Source organism: Ailuropoda melanoleuca, chromosome 5, assembly GCF_002007445.2.
Source record: "Ailuropoda melanoleuca isolate Jingjing chromosome 5, ASM200744v2, whole genome shotgun sequence".
Lineage (NCBI taxonomy): Eukaryota > Metazoa > Chordata > Mammalia > Carnivora > Ursidae > Ailuropoda > Ailuropoda melanoleuca.
Window position 1 is genome coordinate 108316728 of NC_048222.1, and position 11274 is coordinate 108328001.

Sequence of the window (11274 nt, forward strand, 5' to 3'; positions counted from 1 at the left end):
CTTAGTTGTGACCATTCCTGAGTGTGGCTNAAAAAAAAAGAAATAGGAAATGCTGATGAAGCACTACATAGAACCTGGAATTTGTGCTTGCTTGTGTTAAGTAACAGCAGCCCAAGCTTCCTTCGGAAACTTTAAAAGAAGACCAATTGAGACCAGAACATGAGAGAATTGTCTTCCCAAATCTTTCCTAGTTTAAGAAGGGCATTTTTAGGGGCGCCTGGGTGGCACAGCGGTTAAGCGTCTGCCTTCGGCTCAGGGCGTGATCCCGGCGTTATGGGATCGAGCCCCACGTCAGGCTCCTCTGCTGTGAGCCTGCTTCTTCCTCTCCCACTCCCCCTGCTTGTGTTCCCTCTCTCGCTGGCTGTCTCTATCTCTGTCAAATAAATAAATAAAATCTTAAAAAAAAAAAAAAGGGCATTTTTAACCCTAACAGTTTCATAGGAAACCACAAATGAAGGGCTAGGTGAACTTGGCCTCCTGCCTTGAAAGGCACCAAAAGCTGCTGTTCGGGACAATGACACATCCATCCCCTGTCATGTGTTATTACTTACAGTACATGTCATGGGACAAATGTTTGTTATTAGCAGAAGTTTCACGGACAAGTTTTATCATCCGTTTTCTGGTCCACTCCAATTTAACAACAATTTTATATTTTGCCTGCAGGCTAGAAAGCTGAGTTTATGCCAAAGACATTTCTATTTTAGCTGTCACGGCCCCAAATGAACATTTTGTTTTTAAAAGGATCTGGAAAAATACATGCAAGAAGGAAAATCTAATTTATTTTTTGACGTTTTCTAAAATAATTTAAAGTAATTCCAACCAGCAAATAGCTGTTTGGTTCAGTTGTCTTTCCAGAAAGTGAGATACTGACTTGGGTTTGATTAGAAATGACTCTCATTCATTCTGCAAAGGTCCGTCTTGTTAATGTACACATTGAGGGGAAGAGTCATCGTTCAGTTTTATCTCTGTTCTCAAAGATACCGTGAAACAGCCTTTTAAGGTATGCGTTTACTTGGTATTTTCTGTTTCTTGCATTTTTAAGGCGTGGTACCATCAAGTAAATCGCTAATTGGGAATGAGCTCATCATTTTTCTTTTAGTGAAATCCTTGATTTCTAGGCTTAATTAGCACATCTTTCATTTGTAAAATGAAATGGAAATGGCTGTTCACAAAAATTAACTACACATTTCAGAAGTTAAACAAGAGCTCAAGGTAAAAGATTACTTTTTCTAGCGAGTTTCTGCTTTCACTTTTAAATAGCTAAATGATTTTGCCTTTGGGCTGACATTTTTCATACCTTTTACAATTTTCTAATGGTGAGGTTTTGGTGATTGAGTTGTGAAAGTGTCATTGCAGCCTATTGAAAGCCAATTGAAAACAGCTACTGTTCATTGCTAACAATGTTGCCCTGGAATAGAATTAGAGCCAGAAGATGTCAGAAGCTTGGTTGGGTTGGAACACATGAACATAATTTTAACGTTTGAAATTCAGGGGGTTTCTAGGGTTCCCAGATCAATAAGACACTTAACAGATCAGTAGTAGCTGGTGTTTGGTACAGAGTAGGCACTTAATAAGTATTTGTTGAATAAACCCTATAGCATATATATGGGCACAAATGCTGGTATGTAAGCCCTACCTAGTACCTTTCAATAAAATTCAAAATTAGGACATGTCCTACAAGTGAAATATTTATGATTACTCAACAGATGAACTTAATAATGATAGCCATGATAATAATGACTATTTTTATTATAAGTGAGTTATTATTAATAATAATTATTATTATTACTAGCTATCAAGTTCATTTTCCTCTTCAGCTATCCTCGCCAGCTCCAGTAGTGGCTTCCAGACCTCAGTAAATTGTAGGGAGATGAGAGGTTTCTAAAGTAGGGTGACCGGGTGGCTCAGTCGGTTAAGTGTCGGCCTTTGGCCCAGATGATCACTGGGTTTTGGGATACAGCGCCTATTCAGGCTCTCTGCTCAGTTGGGAGTGCTTCTCCCTCTCCTTTGCACCCCCCTCCCTGGCTCATTTTCTCTCACTATCTCTAAAATAAATAAATCTTAAAAAAAAAAAAAAAAGAAGTCTCTAGAGCAATCCCCAGGCCCAAACAAAAAATGTCAGGTCGCAGAGAGCTGCATCTTCATTGTCTGAGAAAACGAGGACTAAGAAGGATCTTTTCCCCAGTCATACCTGGTCAGGAGGAGAAGAACAAGAAGACAGACCATTCATTATTCACTGATATATTCCAGATATTTATGCACAAGGGAAAAATTATATAAAATTGCAGGTGATGGAAGAAAGCCATTTATATAGGTACCAGAGGGTCCTATTTCAGTTCCAACTGGAAACCCTCAAGAAATTCTCAGTGAATTAGAATTATTTCGATTTGGGAGGAATTGGAAAAGCCTGAGGGTCTAAGTCATATTGATAGGAGGAGTCAATATGTGGCAGGCCAGCTGCAGTACAAGTGTAGTCAGCCAGGAGAGGCTAACATCGAGAAGGCTAATCTGACTTATTTAGATGTAAATATTATCAGAGCTTTTTTACAGACTGTAATTTAAATTGCTTAGCTATTACTCCTATATTAAATTCCAAATCAATCTAGGTATATAAAGGTGGTAATAATGAGTAGTTAAGATTCTATTCACAGATTTAAATTTTAGGGAATGGTAAATTCTCTGTTGGCCCATGGAATGTCAAAAATAATAATAAATGATATACTTTGTAGTTCTGTGTATTTTATCTTATGCATTTATCTATTGGTTTCACCAAACTGTTGAAGAAGTCCCTGACACAAAAGTGTTTTTAAAAAACTGAAACCCTGGATGCAGTCCATTAAAATAATTTTTAAAAATAAAATAAATCAGGAAGCCAGCATTCTACATGCCTTAGCTTGGTAGAACTTTGAACTGATGGTCAGATCAGTGACTTCCTTTCAAGATCGCATTGGATGAGATAAGTTGAAGATCTGAGAGAAGCATGAAACAAGTGAGTGTGATATAAATCTGGGTTGGGAATTACGGGGCTTGCTGTCCAGGACTCCACCAAGAGCAGTTCTATAATAAACCGTAACCTAATTAATTTGCAAGGAAGCTCAGATTTGGACATGAAAGGGAAATTGCCAGAGCTATTAAACTTGGCTCTGGGGTAATAAATGTCTCAGCCATGCCTTGTAGTACAGTGCCATGGGCCCTGTTAATTAATTGGGGGAAAATGGTTTGCTTGTTTGGGGACCAAGGATTTAACAGTTAGACATACTCACAATTGGATGCATAAGAAGGGAAGGGAGATAATGTGAGATCTCTATTTTTTTGTTGTTGTTGGCTGACTGACTGTTGGATTGTTCACATTTGTTGAGCAACTATTTGGCCAGGCACTGTGCTAGCTTCTGCGGAGGCTATAAAGATAAAGGAGACAATTTCTTTGAATGAGTACATCACTTGGGCACAGACACGGGTCATTGTTTTTTTAGAACATGAATTATTTTACTAAATGGCATTGTTATGACTTTAAACAGTTAATTTTACTTCTACTAAAATTTCTTACCATCAGGAAACAATGGGATTAACTAGTTTTCTTTTCTCCTAGAATTTCCCATACTGTTAATATTTCCTGTCATACCAAGCACCAAATGTGAACTCCCTGAGGAGGGCAACACAGAGTTGAGTTGATGAAGTCATTAGCTATCTATGATGCCTGGCTTAGGGGACCTAGAGGACTCGCTTGACCCAAAAGATCTCATCTAGATTGCCTGAGATCATTCACATCATATTGCTGCATAGCTCTGTGCCAGGGAACCATTGGGTTAATCGCTGATTATACTTCCTAATGGTTCCTTGAAACCACCTTCCCTGAAACAGCAGAGGTTTTGGTAAGGTTAGAGTTGGATAAGTAAGACACTATAGGAGGTACAGTTAAAGCATATGGAGATGGGTGTCACCGTCTGTAGCATGCATCATGGAAGCTGGAGGGAAACCTACCGCTACCTGAGGAGAAATCTGACCCATTCCCAAGAGTGACCTTGGAGAGAGTCTGCCACAGGAATGACGGTGAGGCAGCTGCCCTCTGACCCCACCCTGTCCCCCAGAAAGTCCTCTTATATGTGAGATTGGGTGTGGGTCGGGGGAGTCAAACTCATAGAAACAGAGAGTGGAATGGTGATTGCCAGGAGCTGATGGGGGTGAGGAATAGGGAGAGGTCATTAAAGGGTACACATTTTCAGTTATAAGTCAAATAATATCTGAGGGTAAAATGTGTTACATAGTGACTATAGTTGATAATACTATATTGTACAATTAAAATTTTCCAAGGGAACAGACCTTAAGTGTTCTTACACACACAAAGGTAAATTTGTGAGGTGATGGATGTGTTAATAACTTGTGGGAGGGACCCTTTCACAAGGTGTATGTGTATCAAATCATTATGTTGTACACTTTAAAATATATTACCATTTTGTCAAATATACTTCACTAAAGTTGGGGGCAAATGGGGAATAACTCCTTTCTCTTCAGGTTATGGGCTAGCAGCTCCAGTCTAGCTGCTCGTGGAGGGAAGAGGCCATCTTTCCGCCTTCATGTGGAAACATCCTCTGGCACCTCCAGTGCCATCTAGGTTCATCGAGGTCTTGAGCACAAAAGACATCCTAGAGAGAAAAGAGTTAGCACTCTTGTGGATTGTAAGCTTCTTGATGGCAGAGAGCACATCTGTTTTGCTCATATTCCTTCACTGAACAGTTGTTCATTGAGCACCCACCCTATGACAGATGCTTGGGATACATGAAGAAGCCTAAGAACCATCAAAACAAAACAAAAACTTCCACTGTCATGAAGCATCAATCAGCCAGTGACAAAACCTGATAAATAAGTTTTGTTAGATGGAAGTAAGTGCCATGGAGAAAAATAGATCAGGTTAAGGGAGGTTGGAAATGCCAGCAGGGAGTTTGTGTGTTTGGGCGGCCTCTGCAATACAAAATGGAGTCGTATGAGGAGGCCTCATGGAGAAGGTGATATCTGAGACAAGATTGGAAGGTGGTGTGGGAATTAACCATGTGAACACATATGGGGGTGGGGGGAGTTTTCCAGGCAAAGGAATGAGCCAACACCTAGAGGTGGTAGCATGCCCAGCTCATCAGAGGAAGGGTGCAGAGGCCAGTGTGGCTGGAGGAGGCTGGGCTAGGAGGGGAGGACGTGGGATGAGATCAGATAACCCGGGGCATGTGGTCATGGGTGCCTTGAGGCCACAGTAAAGACTTCAGGTTTTCTAGAGTGAAATGCAGAATCACCGGAGGGTTTTGTGCAGAGGTGTGGCATGATTTGAACTTAATTTTTCTCAGAATGGTTTGGGTGGTTGTGCTGCGAATAGACTACAGGGAAGCAAGGTGAAAGCTAAAGAATTGTATGGAAGGTGTCACAATATCCCAGTTGCAACAACAGGATCCTACCAGGGTGAGTGTGGAGGAGGTAGGAGAAAGGGGCCAGACTCTGGGTGTACTTTGAAAGTAGAGCCAACAGGATTTCCACAGAATATGGAGTGAGGAAAAAAAGGGAGGAATCAGGTCTTTAGGTTGGAGCCACTGGAAACAGAGTTGCCATCAGCTGACGTGAGGGAGCATGTTTAGCTGTGGACACATGGAACTGAAGATGCTGTTGAGATATCCAGATGGAAACTCTGAGTAGGTGTGGATTATGGTCTTGAAGGCGTTCGGAACATGGAACTCCAAAATATGCCACATGGCATATTGGCTATTTTGAGTTAAGGGCATTTGAATGACAGCAAATACAAGATAAGCACTCTGACCCTTCTTATTTTTCTTAAAAGCAGGATGTAAAATTCTATATGAAAGATGCCCTCCCTATACTAGAAAGAAAGTAACATTCTTATCAAGGATGGGAAGTGGAGACAAAGAATTATACACAAACAGGCCATGTGAAAATAATTATTTTTATGCAGGCCCCTCCACATAGGGCAGTCACTTCTCCAGATTTTTTTCTCTGTTCAACCTAATATGAAAAAGCAAATACGTTTTGCCATTTCTTTGCATCTTCGTTCCTTATGAAGGCTTCCATATCCTGTAAAACTTGTATTATTTAATGAATTTGTATGCCTTTCTCCTGTTGATTTGTCCTATGTCAATCTGAGTCTCAGATCCAGCCAAAAAGAACCCTACAAGGGTGAGGTGAAATTTTGCCTCTCAGTCAGTCTCTAGTTGGGCAATGGTTCCGGCCAGAGAACACCGCTAGGAGTGCAGCACACACTCAATAAATATTCATTGAATGAAAGAATGAATACATTTAGGCCCTGTCTTCCAAGGTCCAGTTTTCTATCAAAGGACTTTTTTCTCCCCCAGGTAATTATCACAGAAATATTCACTCTCTTCTGTAGAGACATTAATCTTTATGACATCACAAGACAATACTGTCAAAATAGAGCAGAGTAAGTCTAACTTGTACAAAAATACAAATTTATATTTATATATAAATTGGTTGGGTGTGGATGGCTGTGTTGGTTGGATGGGTGCCTGTTATAATTTTTACAAGGCCATTGCACAAGAGATTAGGGTAGAGCCAAGGAAAATGACATGGGTATTCTCAAACATACAGGGCATACTTCAGAATTTTGCTCAGAATTGCCTTGGAGCAGATTGAGAGACTTACAAGTCAGTATCATGAAACCAAAGACCTCTGCGAGGGCCCATAAATTACTGTTTGACCTGAAAATGTTCCCAGTAATTCAGAGAAGGCAGAGGTGAACATCCAGGTTTTAGATCCTAAAATCCGAACTTTCTTCTTTTTTAGTTTGCTCCATGTACTTTTCTAGAAAATTTGTCCCTGTAGGAGATAGCTTAGCTCTTGAAGAACTGGTCTCAATAAACTGTAGTAACACTATAACACATTTTTACTTTTCAAAAACGAAAATTCCCTATCCAGTTAAAAATCATGTAGGGTCTTCCCTAAATAATACATTTCTACAAAAATAATTAAAAAACATGAAAGAACCACCAATTTGGTGGAGAGTCTTTTTAAACAGCCCCACTAGTTTGTTTATAAATGTGGTTTTCTAGAGACATGCTTAGAATTCTTTGCAAATAAATATTTGCATGATATTTTTGTAGAAAGATTAATTTCTCCTGGGATAAAATGAATTTTTAGAAATATTTTTATGCTTTTCTTTATACTGCCTTTCAGTCGTATTAGGAATTTATAGAAATATTTCTATTAAATGGAAATTAGTACATTGAGTATTGTTATTTTGGTGAACTTGATTTAAAATGTGGGCCACATTCAAACTGTGGAGTATGCTGCTTTAAATAATTCACAATAGAGATAGAGGGAGACAGAAACACAGCTGGACTGCAGTCAGTCGCTGAGCTGGCCATTTTAAGAACTCAGTCTCACTAGTAGCTAAACCACCGTCTTTATGAGATGATAATTCCTGAAGCACGACTCTGAGTTCTAGTGCATGTATCTGGGAGTGGCTGTCCATTTGTGGGATGGTTTGTTTTTTTCCCTTTGGAACATTTTTAAAAAGATAATTCATCTTTTTCTAAAAAGAAACACAAAAGTAGTTGTAGGACAAGGCTATTTGTACACAAAATACTGTTTTCTCGTTTAACCAGGAAGGGAGATTTTAAAATTTTGCGTTGGAACCTCTCTGACCTGAGCTATCCTTTTGTTTTCATCATAGTTATCATTGAGAAGTGTTCTTTCACTTGGCCTGATGCTTTATAGTATTTTTTTAAAAGATTTTATTTATTTATTTGACAGAGAGAGAGAAACAGCCAGCGAGAGAGGGAACACAAGCAGGGGGAGTGGGAGAAGAAGAAGCAGGCTCATAGCAGAGGAGCCTGATGTGGGGCTCGATCCCATAACGCCAGGATCACGCCCTGAGCCGAAGGCAGACCCTTAACCGCTGTTCCACCCAGGCGCCCCTATAGTATTTTAAATACTTTATATTATATTTATTTCCAGACATCTTACTTATTGTTACATCAGGGTNGGGGCTCGATCCCATAACGCCAGGATCACGCCCTGAGCCGAAGGCAGACGCTTAACAGCTGTGCCACCCAGGTGCCCCTATAGTATTTTAAATACTTTATATTATATTTATTTCCAGACATCCTACTTATTGTTACATCAGGGTTTGTTGTTGTTGTTGTTTGTTTGTTTGTTTTTACTCTATATTGAATTAAATGTCCTGAGGGAAATAAAATGAACACGGAGTAAGTCTCAGGATGATATTTATCGAAGTACAGTAATCAGAACAAGGAATTCAGGTAGTAGGGGACGAGATTTGAATTTTAACATCATTTTAAATGTTTATGGTTGTGGCTTTAACCTACAGAAGTTTTAATTTCCTAAAATATATGACTTTGTAAATACAGCTGGGCATCCCGAGTAGGAAGACCATATTACTATGTACATACGTGCACGAACAGATGCTAAGGTAAGGTCTGAACTCTGGCAGAGTTTAGTGAATCTTGAACAACACTAATATTATAAAGTTCATCCTAGCTTATAGATGAGTTTAAGAGAGTATGTTTTTAAAAGAAAACCAGGCTTAAGGAATGATTTCTCACCATGGATTAAGCTTAATTAAGCTTGGCTTTCTTCCTAGAACTTGATGAGAATGCTCCTTAAAAACATCCCGACTCCTTTTGGGGGTTAGAGCCCTCCAGGCTTCTCCTTCAGGCAAGTTTGGCATCATGTGTCCTTGCCGGCTCCCATCGTTTTGGGCTCATGGTCACAGAGTGGGAGTTCTCCGATGACTCAGATTGCTCAGTTAGCAATTTCGCGATCATAATGCATCTTTCCAGATTGTTCTTTTCTCCACTAGGATAAAGAAAAACTGCCATGAGGACAAGAAAGTTGAACCACTTCCCCTTCCCCCAACTCTTCTCTTTTCCTTTTCTATTATACTTCAGGTATGCACAACAAGGACCTATATTATGGTTCAAGCAGAGGGGAGAATAAAAGTCTAAAGCAAAATCCGGAGATACTTCCTGTCCCTTAAACACCATGCTACCTGCAAGCTCCATCTCCTTGAGGTGTATTCCTCCAGATGACCGGTCTCAGCTCCTGCTCCCTGTTTCTATCTTATATCCCAGCACATAATGTTTTGAGCAGTGTGTTTAAACAGAAAATCGAATGTTTGTGGACATCGAACAAAGGCACTTTTGCTTGTTTTTTGAGAGCAGGTTAAAAGAAATAATTTATTTTATACATTTCTTTAGAGTTCTGGGCATATTTACCCAAGTACGTGTGAGCAGTCCGTTGAACTGGCAACATAAGGTAGTCCCATTGTTGTGTTAGGGTGTGAGTGATTTACCAGTTGACAATCCCTCTATATTATTCCTTTGGTTAGGGAAGTTACAACTAATTCCTTTAAGCTCCGTGCTTTATGGAGATGAAAAGACCTGTTCAGTGAGCAGGAGTTGAGGGTTTTCTGGCTAGCAAGGCAAGCTCAAGTCAGGGAGAATGGAGGCAAGCTAGCTGGAGAGGCTCTGCATGGTTCGGTTCTTACCAGTGACCATACTCCGTATTTTAAGGATCAGCAAGGACCAATGACTCTGCAACTTCCCGGCTCTCTGAGTAGAAGTGATGCTGGAAGGGGAGGTCTGGTGGGTGGGGATGAATTAGCCAAACTGGGAAATTCTTCCACCGTGCTAAGGCTGCAAGGAGAGGAGACCCAGGTGGTGGGAATACCCTGGGGGTGGCCTTCACCTCCCTGGCTGCTTCTGGCCCTATGCCCACCACCTGGATGGGACAGTGAGGTGTCTGTGCTGAGATGGCTGTGTTCCGCTGCTAACCTCCCCCAGACTGAACATCTTGACTCCACTCTCACATTTACAGCATCCTGAGAACACAAGTTACTCTCAGAGAGCAGAGTGTACTTGTCAGCGGGGAATGTTCCCTTACAATTTATCAGAAAGTGAGACAATGGCCATAACGTTGTAATAAGGGGACAGAGAAAACTGTTCCCTTCTGCCAAGTTTCCTAATATGTTTCTTAAAGTACATACTCTGATTTTCATCAATTCTCTTTATGTAAGCAGAGTTTAGAAATCTTTCTCTGCAGACCTTGCCTTAGTGTGCCCACAGTTTTGGAAAACGTTCACCTTTTCAATCGTTCACATGGGCTGCTTGTCGGCCTTTTGGCTGAGATCAAGTGTAGTATCTGTTCTGATCATTTTACTATCTGAAGACAATATATTACATGCATTTTGGGAGCAGGGAGATGGGAGGAGCTTCCTCCATCCACTGCGTGCATTGACCTGGTATCGCAGGAGCAGGAACGGGGCACCCTCTCGGGGTTGTTGCCAGGTGTCTAAAGTCAGCCTGAGCTGGGGTGGGGATGGCAGGTGTTCAGCTGAGACCGTGTCTGCTGGATGCATCTGCCTTCGAGTATCTGGGCGGGTGGTTTGTGCCTGGCTTTCCAGAGATGTAGGCTTATCCCCGTCAGTGACAGGGAGCTCTGGGTGTGCTGACTGACTGCAGTGGTCACTGGAGGCCCTTAGAGTATCTCCGGGCTGTGTGCCTTCGCTATGCAGGTGCAACTAGAGTCAGCAAAAGACGGTCCAGACAGCAACGTGGAAATGTGTGGAAGGCACTATTGGTCTTACACACTACAAACATAAAGATGAGTGTAATTATGCCAATGGTGAAAAAAGATTATTCATGTGGATTGTGAAAGTGACAGAAATTTGGTGGTAGACGTTGCCAGAATGAGCGTTCAGTTATTTCCCTCATGGCCCTTGTCTTGATCCGATCCTGGAAGGGGAAGGAGATCTGCTACCTGTAGTCGGGAGACATCTTGTCCAAATAACATATTTTCTGAAAATGGGTTTCCGTGAATAAGGTAATTACTCTGATCTTCGTAATGACCAATGGTTAAAATACATTAGCAAAGGAAGGAAAAGTCATGTGGATATAAATATGGAGATAACTACATGTCAGATTTTATGTAGTATTCATTAATTTTAAGAAGGCAAACACTTATTTCAACTGTGTTAATGCCTTCTCTTTTAGAATATCCACTAGCTTAAGGTACCGTACTCTGTTTTATTTTCAGTTGACCTTGTCCTTCAGGAAACTTCCTCAATGAAGAAAGGAAAGAACAGGAACGGGAGAGGAAAAACCCTCCTAACATAATGTTATAAACCCCAGAGCCGGCACCACGTGTCAGTTCAGAGCTTCCATTTTGCTTTGAATCTTTCCTCTGCCCATTCTTGGTTATGTGACTTTGGACCAGTTCCTCGACTAGTGGTGCCATTAGAAG

General features: G+C 40.9%; 1 pseudogene; it reads left to right on the forward strand.

The window, feature by feature from the left end:
• The first annotated feature begins 10134 nt into the window (after nt 1–10134).
• On the forward strand, nt 10135–10304 carry LOC117802522 (annotated as a pseudogene).
• Nucleotides 10305–11274: the final 970 nt, after the last annotated feature.